The following is a 12,509-nucleotide window of genomic DNA, read 5'->3' as shown; positions in this document are numbered from 1 at the left end:
ATAAGACTCATGTCAGTTGATAGGGCTTATGAATATAATATCCATAATATATTATTTATATAATATCCATGGTATAAATTTGAAGAAAATCGTTGGAGCCGTTTTCGAGAAAACCGTGAAAAACATGGTTTTTTTAGTCACTATCCGTCATTTTTCTCAAGAATATTACGGAGCTCCTGCAATTTCCCCAGAAATGAGACTCATGTCAGTTGATAGGGCTTATAAATAGCTATCCATGGTATAAATTTTAAGAAAATCGTTGAAGCCGTTTTCAAGAAAACCGTGAAAAACATGTTTTTTTAGTAATTATCCACCGTTTTTCTCAAGAATATTAAGGAGTTCCTGCAATTTTCCCAGAAATGAGACTCATATCAGTTGATAGGGATTATAAATAGCTATCCATTATATAAATTTGAAGAAAATCGTTAGAGCCGTTTTCGAGAAAAATGTAAAAAATATGGTTTTTTAGTAATTATCCGCAATTTTTTCCGCCATCTTAAATTGAATTTTATTGAATTTCTTATTGTCGAATCCTCATGGTATAAGGAACTTACACACACACACACACCACACACACACCACACACACCACACACCACACACACCACACACACACACACACACACCACACACACAACACACCACACACACACACACACCACACACCACACACACACACACACACACACACACACACACACACACACACCACACACACACACACCACACACACACCACACACCACACACACACACCCACACACACACACACACCACACACACACCACACACACACACACACACACCCACACACACACACACACACCAACACACACACACACACCACACACACACACCACACACACACACACACACACACACACCACACACACACACACACACACACACACCACACACACACACACACACACACACCACACAACACACACACACCACACACACACCACACACACACACACAACACCACACACACACCACACACACCACACACACCACACACACACACACACACACACACACACACACACACCACACACACACACACACACACCACACCACACACACACACACACACACACACACACCACACACACACACACACACAGACCAACACCCAAAAATCATGTTCTTGGACTCAGGGGACCTTGAAAACTTGATATTATATCAAGTTATAGAAAACTTGAAATTAGAGTACCTACCTTATTTTTTTTTTGGAAGCAATACTTTCCTTACCTATGGTAATAGGGCAAAGAAAGTAAAAATGAGCCTATAACTATCCACGGTAAATTTTATGGAAAATTTCAAGTTGATCAGTTCAGTAGTTTAGACGTGATGATGCGTCAAACATGCGTATTTCGCATCACGTACATGTATAAGCCAAAATAAATTCTTTTCTTTATAATACTGTATTGTAGACTTCCCTAGAGTATAAAATTTTAAAGGTTTTAGAAAAGAACTACTGTAGCCTAAACATTCTTGTGAGTTTATGAATCAGTACCACTCAATAATTCTTCCTTTTGGTAGTAGTAACATCAATTGTTATAAGTGCATGTGAGAGACAGTACCTAGTTATTTGTTTAAAAATATGAAAGAGACTTACACTTGATCAGATCAAGTAGCCTACTGGAAATGACAAGCGCTTGTTAATCCAATAGTACCCCGTCAAAGAAAATACAGTATCTTCAATTCTTTTTCATAAAGTCTCTAGGAAGCTATTGCTGGAAACAAACAAAGATAAGAATTATTTCAATTAATCCAATTATTAATGATGACTTTTTCTAATCTGCCATTGAATTTTAAAAAAATGTTATAATTTTTCTATATCTTCAATTTTACTCTGGTAATGCAGTAAATTTAAACATATTTTGCTTTCATAAAAATTTGATACATGTTTCAATTTTTAATAATATGATTAATAATGTACAGTATGTTATAGTCTTAAAGAAGATTTGAAATACCTAAATGGACGAAAAACATAAATAGTCTGTCATCAAAAGAGTTTCAAGATGACATTATTTTTTTGAATGCCGGATAAATTTCTCCACTTGGCAAATTCTTCTCAATTTTTTAATTTGGCTCTAGAAAAGTGACTGTTCAAAGAACTTACCGTTAAAATACTTGTTATTTCAAGTGTTTATTAACGTGCTGCCATTGCTCTGTAGCCAGAATTCGTTCAACTCAGACGACAGATCAAAAATAGATGCTTTCTTCCGGTATATGTTGTCGTACTTTATGCTAGTTTCCAAGTTGCAGGTTGCGTCCGTCAAATGTTGGCCAGAATCCATATGGCGCAGTCATTTTCGACCGGGAATGGTGGATTAAATGATGAGATATTGGGTCGAGAGCAATGCTAGCTGGCTTTCTTGCCAACCGAAATCCACAATTAGAATCTGTTCATGGGTTTTCCCAGTCTAATTTTAAAGTTCGCTGTGTTCTCTGGTGCGTCTTTCCACTTCGCTGCAGACCTCTTTGTTCCTCGAGATGAAAAATAAACATCTAGTTCAAAAACTTCTGCAAATTGCGCACATGCTGCTTGGCTGATGGATTTCTCTTCACTTTCAACTAAACTAATTCTATATTCTAATATTAATACCGGTATTCTCTATTCGCTTTCGTGCTGTATTTTTTATTCACCAATGAAAAAAATATGAACAGTAAATATTAAGTACAATTTTTAAATGTGTATTTAGTTTTAATAACAAAAGAACAAAACTTTCTTATTTTTATTCAGCTCACCTCTTTTCTTAAACTAACCAAAGAATTACTAGACTGTGATAATATTTTTTAGTTATTGTTTCAAATAATGGAATTTTTCATCTTTATACCGTTATAATTTCAAAAGTCAATAATAGAAGAAAAATAAACTAGTGACCCCCTGGGTTGGAGAACTCGCTCATGAACTGTTATATTTTAATCTTTGAATCCCGCAACTTTTAATTATACAGAGTTTTGGTGAAAATTATGGAAACAGGTAAATATTTTTTCTACAAGAATAATTTGACAGTAGGTTTCATTGGGGATCCTACTTAAAATGAAAAATTACTCTGTCGCTCAAATGAGAAGGTAGTCATGTTATACATGATTTTGATACAGAGTTCCACGAGATAATGAAAGGCGAAAACCATTGATAGCTCCCAATCCGTATCAGTTTGTTGATGTAAAATTTGTAAATTATGTTGTATATTAACCAGCTGAAATCATGTATCAGAGCATGAAGGACTGTCTGAATGATAGATAGCTCCCAAATAGCCTCAGCTGATGTTATGAATGAATGGAAAAAGTGTAGTAATTGCATGCAATGAATTCTTCAGCTGGCTAAATGATAAATATCAACAAACTCAAGCTGTAAAAAGGTTTAAAGAATATGTGTTCAAAATTTGAAGCTGATTGATCAAATCATTCAAAAGTTATTGACGAACATACATACAGACGGACAACACCACTTTGGCCTTGAGTTACAAGTAAGAACTCGCTAACTCTTGTTCAATAAAAATAACTATACATTTAAAGAAATATCAAATGATACAAAGACTTTGCACTACAATTATTATGGAGATTTGAAATTACAAGTTGGAGGTGAGTTAAGATTCGTGCGCCTTCTACTCTCTCTGCACTTGTAGAGCCGACACTCCTCTAAATATCATTTATGAGTCTAAAAATCGCCTCCTACAGGTTCGGAACCCACCTAAAGCTGTAGATCCGTCCTCTCATCACCACCCGTCTCATTTCCTAAGCAAGCACAAGCCAGGAGCTCATGTGGACATCACCCTCAGCATGAAAAGTCTGGATATAATTCTGTTAGGTATTTAAAAGATATGAGAATAGTAGCAGAGACAAATAATACAAGTTTAACAATAACTTCAATCATTGATAGTAGTACACCAAAAACTTACCGTATCAAATTGAGACAAGGACCTTAAGCCCTATCACATGGGACTTAAATTATTTTTTGTCATACTTACTCAATTGCAGCTGTTTTCCATGCATTAAATAAAGCCGGTAAACAGCTGTTTGCAGAACAAGAAAACATGTGATTTTCATTACAGCATACTATACTGTAAAGAGATCATATGTTCTCTTTACAGTCGAGTATGTTAGGACTCTACTGAGTCCTAATAACATCTGAGTAATTAATATACTAACTCTAATAATTGAAGAACTCATTTAAGGAGTTTCAAGTTATAAGAACTCATCTGAAATCTTATAATTTAGGCCTTTATTATTTTATTTGAGCTCGAAGGGTCTGTCTGTTAGGGTCTGTCTGTTAAGAACTAGGCGCTATGTTAATAGAATGCAGTAGCTCGAGCAGCAGGAGGTAATGGTTTCTGTTTCTCAGCAATATTATTCTTTCTCAGATAAGTATGACAAAAAATATTGTACGTAACTTGTACGGTAACGTATTTACCGCATTCGTATGATAATTCTGCCCTCAACTACGTTTCGGGCAGAAACAATCATACTTATGCGGTAAATTATCGTTACCGGACTTGTTACGTAAAGTACTATAAACTCATTACTCTGCTTGACATCTTCCTGTGCTAGACGAAAAGAGGGTTATTGAAGAGTGTGCCATACTGAAGGGTACCATATTATAATATAACAGGAGTACAATCAATTCAGTTTTGTATCCGACGTTATAGTTACAAAGAAGTAGGCAGCTCAGAGGATATACTTTGATGAATCATTCAGAGCTTGAAAACAGGAAATAGTATTTCGAGATAATTACCGTATCTTCAAAGAAAAATAGTTCCCCTCACATAGGTACTAAAAATAGAAAATAAAAATATATGTTGACTTAATCTATAATAATGCAAGACCAGACACATTGAATTATATAAATGACGATAATAATGATTGTGTGAAAACGTCTCATTTTTATCTCATTCATTATGATATTTCTAAGTTCCTAAATGATCTATTTATTTTTACCTTTGTTGATTCTTATTCTATTATTCAGAATTATTATATTTGAAGAGAAAGTGGTCTCTGAATGAAAAATAACATTCATCTAACAATTTTATAGAGTAAAATAGAATTGTCTTTTGAAAAATAAATAACATTTAATTGAAGTATATATTTTTTAAGAATATGGAATAATCATAATAATTGAATAACCATCTAATAATATTTTCTTCATCCTATAATCTTTATATTATTATGATATACTTATATTTATTCCATTCAAATGTACCTGTTTGAGTTTGAGTTCAAATCAAGACGTTTCACACCAATTTAAATCACATGAGAAAACATGATTTGCGTTTAAATAATCATAATGATTGTTATTATTGCATTATTCTGTGAACCATAGTTATAAGTGGGAAAACTTTTCCAATAAAGTACCGGTATATAGACCTACATTACACGTTATATAGGCCTAAATAACACGCAAGTTCACTTTTAGAGTTTAGTTTCTATAGGAAAGGTTTTAGAAGATTCATCCTATTTATTGAATTGATTTGTCTACTTCACTCCACAACATATTTAAAACTTGAATAATTTGATTCTTTCACATCCAGCGGTCCAGTCGATAAAATAAAATTCAGGCTTTTTTACCAGTTCAATTGCCTTGAAAACGTCAACAGAGACTATGTTGAGGTCTTCTTTGTTGTTGGCTCTAAGCAGTCCACGCGTTCAAGGCCATCGAAATTTTTATCTGTGGCTTCTACGCACTGCTTTTTGCTTGTTTACAAGGCAGCTGGACTTAATTTTGGAACCGAATTTATAGCTGCGAACAAAACAATATTCAAGTGGGAGGAAAACTCATGGGGACGACGTTTCGGTGCCGAAGCCAAAGGATGTAATTCATTGAAAAATCGTTATTTCATCTTTTCTATTTCGATCAGTTATTGATCCAGATGCCCAATTGTAACATTAGTTCCTCTTTGCAGAGAAACTCTCGTTGTGTAGAGATTTTTTCATGAGGTTAAAAAATATAGAAAAATATTATTTATGCAAATTTATTGAATGGAAAGTGAACTGTTTGAGAGGACCGGGTATTGAATATTTCCAACTTGAAAAAGAACCGTATTCAAATTTTAAATGTCATGAGTTTTTAATAGATCTGAATAACTTGGAAATGGAAGGAACAGAAGAACCACTTTTTTGTTATTAAATCAATCAATCAATAGTTTATTTTTCCTTCATACAATGCATACATGAATGTCTATAATATTACATAAATACAATTGACAATTAACAAAATAAGTTAAATAGAACTACTAGCAGTCTAATTTTTTACCATAAATTTTGGTTATATTATTATGACTGCATATGGCGATGTTCAAATGAGAAATATTTCTTTGTATTCTTACATTGTTATATTTTTGAGCCATAGCATTTGATAAATTTGGCTAATAACTGAATATCTTTGTGTGTTTTTTCTTGAAATATTGTAGGCCTACTGTTGTTTATGTGAAACAATATAGATAGGTAGGTACTATTCTAATTGATAACAAAAAAGTAATTCAAAGTAAGCAGTTCGTGATGGAAAACAACATTGAAGAACAGCAAAAGTAAGAAAAAAAAATTGCATGGTTGCCTGTAAAGTCGGTATACGGGTGAAAGTTTTACGTGACAACGACTTGAGTGGTAATAGTATATTTCGCACCTAGGGCCGAAAATGAGACTTTTCCGGCTCGAAATCGGTTTTCAAGTCCGAGGCCGTAGGCCGAGGACTAGAAAAGATTGAGAGCCGGAAAAACATTTTTGCCCATGGTGAGAACGTTATTTTTCGCCACACAGAAAAATAAACAATAAATAAATATGAGAATAATTGTTTATTAGACACTTCTGAAAGCAAAACAGGAAGGTCATAGCTCTAGCAAATCTGAGGTAATCTGAATATCAGGAAATTATCCAAGGATGTTTATTTTTTATTCTGATTTGTCTAAATAACCTAAAAGATTATTTTCAATTATATAAGAGGTTGAGTTTATACTTTTGTATTCTTCCAAATAACAATAAGATGATATTATTGTAAATGTTTTGATTCTTGAATGATAAACACAAGTAATGAAAAGTTTTTTGATCAGCTGTTTTAGCACACTTGAAATTTGACAAATCTGAATGTCAATGTCAACAATGCTTGTTGTCGTTGACTTCGGAAGTTTAGGTTAGAAGTTCTATCCTACTCTGAAAATCGAATTTGAATAGTTCATAATATATATATATCTTATCTTTATTTCATTCATCCAAATAAAATGATAGTATCTTATTGCAGAATACTTATTCAATTCTATAAGCATAAACTGATTCCGTTTCATAAACCATTTTGTAAACACGTTCACATCAAATCAGAATCAGCTGACTTCAAGGTTATTTTACAGCCCTAGGGCCGTAAAAATTTTACCGGCCTGGTCGGAAAACAATCATTTTCGGCCTCCTTATGACGCATGAAAACCAGCTCATTACATCCAAGTGGGGCGAAAAATAATTTTAATGTGAATATTCATTCGTATAGTAGGAAGAAGGATGAAATAATAGTAACAAATTCAAATTCAAATTCATATTTTATTCAATCCAATTCACAATATTTACAAATTATGAGAAAAAATAATACAGCTTAATAATATTAGAGTAATAAGTTAATATTTTATAAAGTACATAAAAGTCTAATTTATTAAACAAATAACAATAACATCAGACAAGAATTCGACCATGCTAAACCAGGACTAATTTGTGAATTTGGATAGAAAAATACTGCTTGCTGAGAGTACAAAACTCTACGTCTGCGAGCAGGAATGAATATCTGATAATTTATGAATTTATAGAGAAGTAGAAAAATATAAAAAGAAGAAAGAAAGAAAAATTAGCAACCAATCACTCACACATTCACACTAACCATGCTCACTCTCCAATTCCAGCTCATTTAGCCAATGCATAGCCACCATTATCAGAGTATTTTAACTAAGAAACCACATTGAATAAGGTCTCTAGATAGTCAGGCATAAGACCTCTAAGCCATCCAAGAACTTTTGTTTTAAAAACAAGTCGATTTTGTGTTCTCTTAATTTCAAGAGGAATATTGTTGAAAAACTTAGGGCCAAGAAATACAAACGATTTCTGGAAACAAGTGGTATACGATTTAGGAAGTCTTAGTAAATCAGATGTCACTCTCCTAGTTTGATAACTAGGAACATCCCTGAACAACGCATGACCACAGTTTCCAGACATAACATAAAACATATACAATACTTTGAAAACATAGATATATCTGAGAGGCAAGCATCTGAGACTCTGAAAGATAGGAAAAGAATGTTCATATCTACCCTCCTTCTTGATGGCACGAACTATGGATTTTTGTATAGTTATTAAGGGCTTCAAGTGACTAATGTAAGTGGAGCCCCAACAATTTATACCGTAGCTGATTTTGATTCGACAAGTGCAAAATATAGCTGCCTCAGGACACTCATAGGGAGAAATTTATTCAAAAAGTAGAACTTCCTCAGCATTAACAGCAGATGGCTTTTTATATTAGTAATATGATGAGACCAAGTGAGCTTTTCATCAACAATCACACCCAAATATTTTAATGAGTCAGTTTGACCAACCACCTCACAGTCACAGTCATCACTCGCACAGCTACCATGAAACTTCAGTGCAGAAGGCAATGTCCATGATGTTGATAGTGTAAACAGCATGTATTTTGTTTTTGAAAGATTGAGCTGAATCTTATTGTGTCTAAACCAGAGCAACAGCTTGTTCAAATCATCCTGCATTGATCTTACCAAATTGGGGCCATCCAGATCACAATATGCCAATGCAGTGTCATCTGCAAAAGATACAGGCATACCAGAGAACCTGAACGAATAGAGATCATTAATAAAAATGAGGAACAAGATTGGCCCAAGGACTGATCCCTGTGGTACACCACAGTCCACTACCTGAACCTCACTCTCCACACCTCCAATGGCTACATATTGTTGTCTGTCATTCAAATAGGACAAGAACCAGTCATGAGCCACGCCCCTGATGCCAGCATTATACAATTTATTTAACAAGATCGAATGGTTCACTGTGTCAAATGCCTTTTTTATATCTAGAAACAGTCCTGCGACACAGCGTGCTGGCCTGAAGTTAAGACCAGAGAAAACAACTGCCATAAACCTTTCAAGAGCCATTTCTGTATTCATACATTCACGAAAGCCAAATTGGTTACTATAGAAAAAATTACATGAATCAAGAAATTCTAGAAGTCTCCTTTTCATTATCTTCTCCAACAACTTTGAAAATACTGACAGCAGGGATATAGGTCTATAATTGTTCAACTTTAATCGAGAACCCAACTTGAAAACTGGCACCACTCTTGCCAGCTTCATCCCAGAAGGAAACACCCCTGTAGAGAGACTACAATTGAAAATATCAACTAGAATTGGTACTATGGCCAGCGCAACATTTTTCAATAATCCAGAAGATATACAGTCACCCCCACAAGATTTACCATTTTCTAATCCTCTAATGTAAACTAAGAGCTCATCATAGGTAACAGCTTCAAGGAATATAGACTTCTGCTGATTAGTTTCCTTGAAGATATTATGATAGTCCATGTTATCAGCTCCACCATTAGAATTAGCAGCGACATCTCTGCCAATGCTAACAAAATACTCATTAAAAATATTTGACAATCTTTTTGCATCACTAACAATTTCATCCCTGTGTTCTATTTCTAATTCTTTTAGGGGTTTACATTTTTTCGGATTTCCACACAGTTATTTAAAACAATTTAAAACATTTATTTATACAAAGAATTATATTTAAAACATTAATTTATACAAAGAATCTCGCACTGAACCACAACATTGTGATTACTACAACATAACCTATTCACTTATTCACCTAAGCAGGCGCAGTCGCAGGAGATGGCTTGCGGCGCCTGCGCAGGTTGACTGCTCCGTTTCACTCTCTCTCCAGGTGAATGCCTTCGGAATGCTGCGTTGCTCGCCACTGCTCCTATTCGTGCTCTTTCCAGACGACCGTGAACCGAAACGACCGCTCTCACTCGCTCTCATTGTGAGCGCATAACATGGGACCGTAATGCAGTTTCTTGAAGTGTCACCCGGCAAACCAATTTATAAGACGTTGTCACGTCAAAAGGAATTAAACGAGAAGTAGGCTAGATACTGTAATGTAAATTAAACTTAAGTAGCTAACCTGAAAACCAAAACATGAAAAATTGAGAAAATTGAAAAATGGTATACCTACATTAGCGGCACTGTAAATGTATTTATGAATTAGAATAAAAATAATGTTGGTGTGTCGTAGGATCCTTTCCTCTCTCAATAGAGTTGAGATTACGGGAAACCAATACTATGAAATTCATTTTACTACTACTGTATATCAATAAAACTCTATTGAAAAAATTATTTTTACAAATTCATGTGCTAGTGGAAAAAGTGATGAAGCGGAGAATTAGGCTAATATTAAAACACATAGGTACAGTGTTTGATATTTCGAAATAATTCTTTCCTCATTTTCATCAAAACCTTTATCTTTTCACATTGAAATTTCTGCATTGTAATAAACTAGCAGGTAACCCGTGCTCCGCAAGGGTCTATTTTAAAACTTTACAAACTGAAAACTTGATGTAATAAAATATTGGAAAATTGAAAATAGGCCTATAACCATCCTCGGTTAATAAAGAGTCTTTATGCAAAATTTCAAGTCATTCAGTCCATTAGTTCAGACGTGATGATGCGGCATTCATAATTTTCCTATCACGTTACGTGTACAAGCCAGTTATTTCCATTATTATAGTATAGATGGATGATTTATCAGTAACTTTGAATGAGAATAACTTTTGAACGGTTTGAGAAATCGATGTGCGGTTTTCACCATTCATTTTCTCTTGAAATTCTGTATAGAAATCATTCATTATATGGCTACATTCCAATTTAAAAAAATGAAGTTGAATTTAAAATGGCGGTTCCAAAATGACTGACCAAAATTTTGATGGGACAGAAAATCAGTTATTTTTTATTCGAATAGGATCCCATTCATACCTTTCATCTAATCTCCCTTTTAATAGAAATGTTCAGCTGTTTCTATACAACAACTGGAAGCATGACAAATTGAAAACTTGATGTAATGAAATCTTCAAGAATTGAAAATAGGCCTATAACAATCCTCGGTTAATATTAAGAATCTATATGCAAAATTTCAAGTTAGTCACTTGAGTAGTTCAGACGTGATGATGTGTCAAACATAATTTTCCTATTCCGTACGTGTATAAGCCAGTTCTTTCCTTTATTATTAGTATAGATACGGTAACTGAAGAAAACATAAAACTTTAAAAACTCATAGTATCATATTGATTTTTCTTCAATACATCAATTTTAGTATCGATTAGATCCTCCTCAATTTGAATCAGGCAGCCTTTTGCTTCCCCAATTCCAAACAAAATACCTACAAATTCGTTTCACTCCTAATAAAATTTGTGTCTAATAGTAGGCCGACATTATAACTGAAGAATAACAATAATTATTACGGTACTAATTTTATTATGATCCTCCATTCATGCATTTCTTATGAATTCCAATGACACAGCATGAAACCCATGTCCATTTCATTTGTACTGGTTGCAAAATTTTACATTAGAATAATTCTATTGATGAAATCTATGATCAAATACGTTTCGAGGGAAAAAATTAAGTACAAAAAAAACGGAGGATCGAGATTCGGACTGAGGTACACTCGCGCCGTAATCGAGTACTCTACCGCTAGACCACGGTGTCGTTCAAAATATGAAGCCTTGTATTAACGTTATAACTTCCTTACTTATAAACAAACACATTTCTCAACAATGTAAGTTGTAAGCTAACTATACTATTTATAAAATTCTTATCTCACTGACTCAATGATCACGATTTCTGGAAAACTACTGGACGGATTGCAACAAAACTTGAAATATAGGTTCCTTAAAAGTCCTAGGTGCTCACTAAGAAATCTTTTGGCGATATTTTAACTCTAAGGGTGGTTTTTAAGGGTTTAAAGTTCGTCTTTTAGCATGTATATTCTTCTTATTCCAATCTCTTAATTTTAACTGAAATGTCCATACCATATGTTAATGTAGAACTATAAACTAGAGAGAGTACCACTTCGAAACCGTTGTTAACTGGTAACCAAATTAATAATTTTGTCAGGTTGGCATTAAGTTGAGTTAACTTTGTTAGGTTGGCACCAAGTTGAAGATTAAAATGCATTTATCGCGGAAAAATTGATTGGACACTGCTACTTCAATTCTGGGAATATTATATTATTACTAGCAGGGTAGTGCCCGTGCTTCGCTACGGGAATTAAATGATAAGATTATTTTTGTAAAATATTTATAACCTTAATTCTACCAAAGCCGTTATAATCGTTTTTGAGATCCATCATACAAACAAAAATTGCTTGCTGAATATAACTTGAATAATAAAATAATATAGTCTCGTCACTGTCATAGAATTTTGTACTTCCTCGATGAAAATGTTATTATATATAGGACCGTTTC

This window comes from Nilaparvata lugens, chromosome 7, assembly GCF_014356525.2.
Source record: "Nilaparvata lugens isolate BPH chromosome 7, ASM1435652v1, whole genome shotgun sequence".
Classification (NCBI taxonomy): Eukaryota; Metazoa; Arthropoda; class Insecta; order Hemiptera; family Delphacidae; genus Nilaparvata; species Nilaparvata lugens.
Note: the sequence above shows the minus strand (reverse complement) of the source record.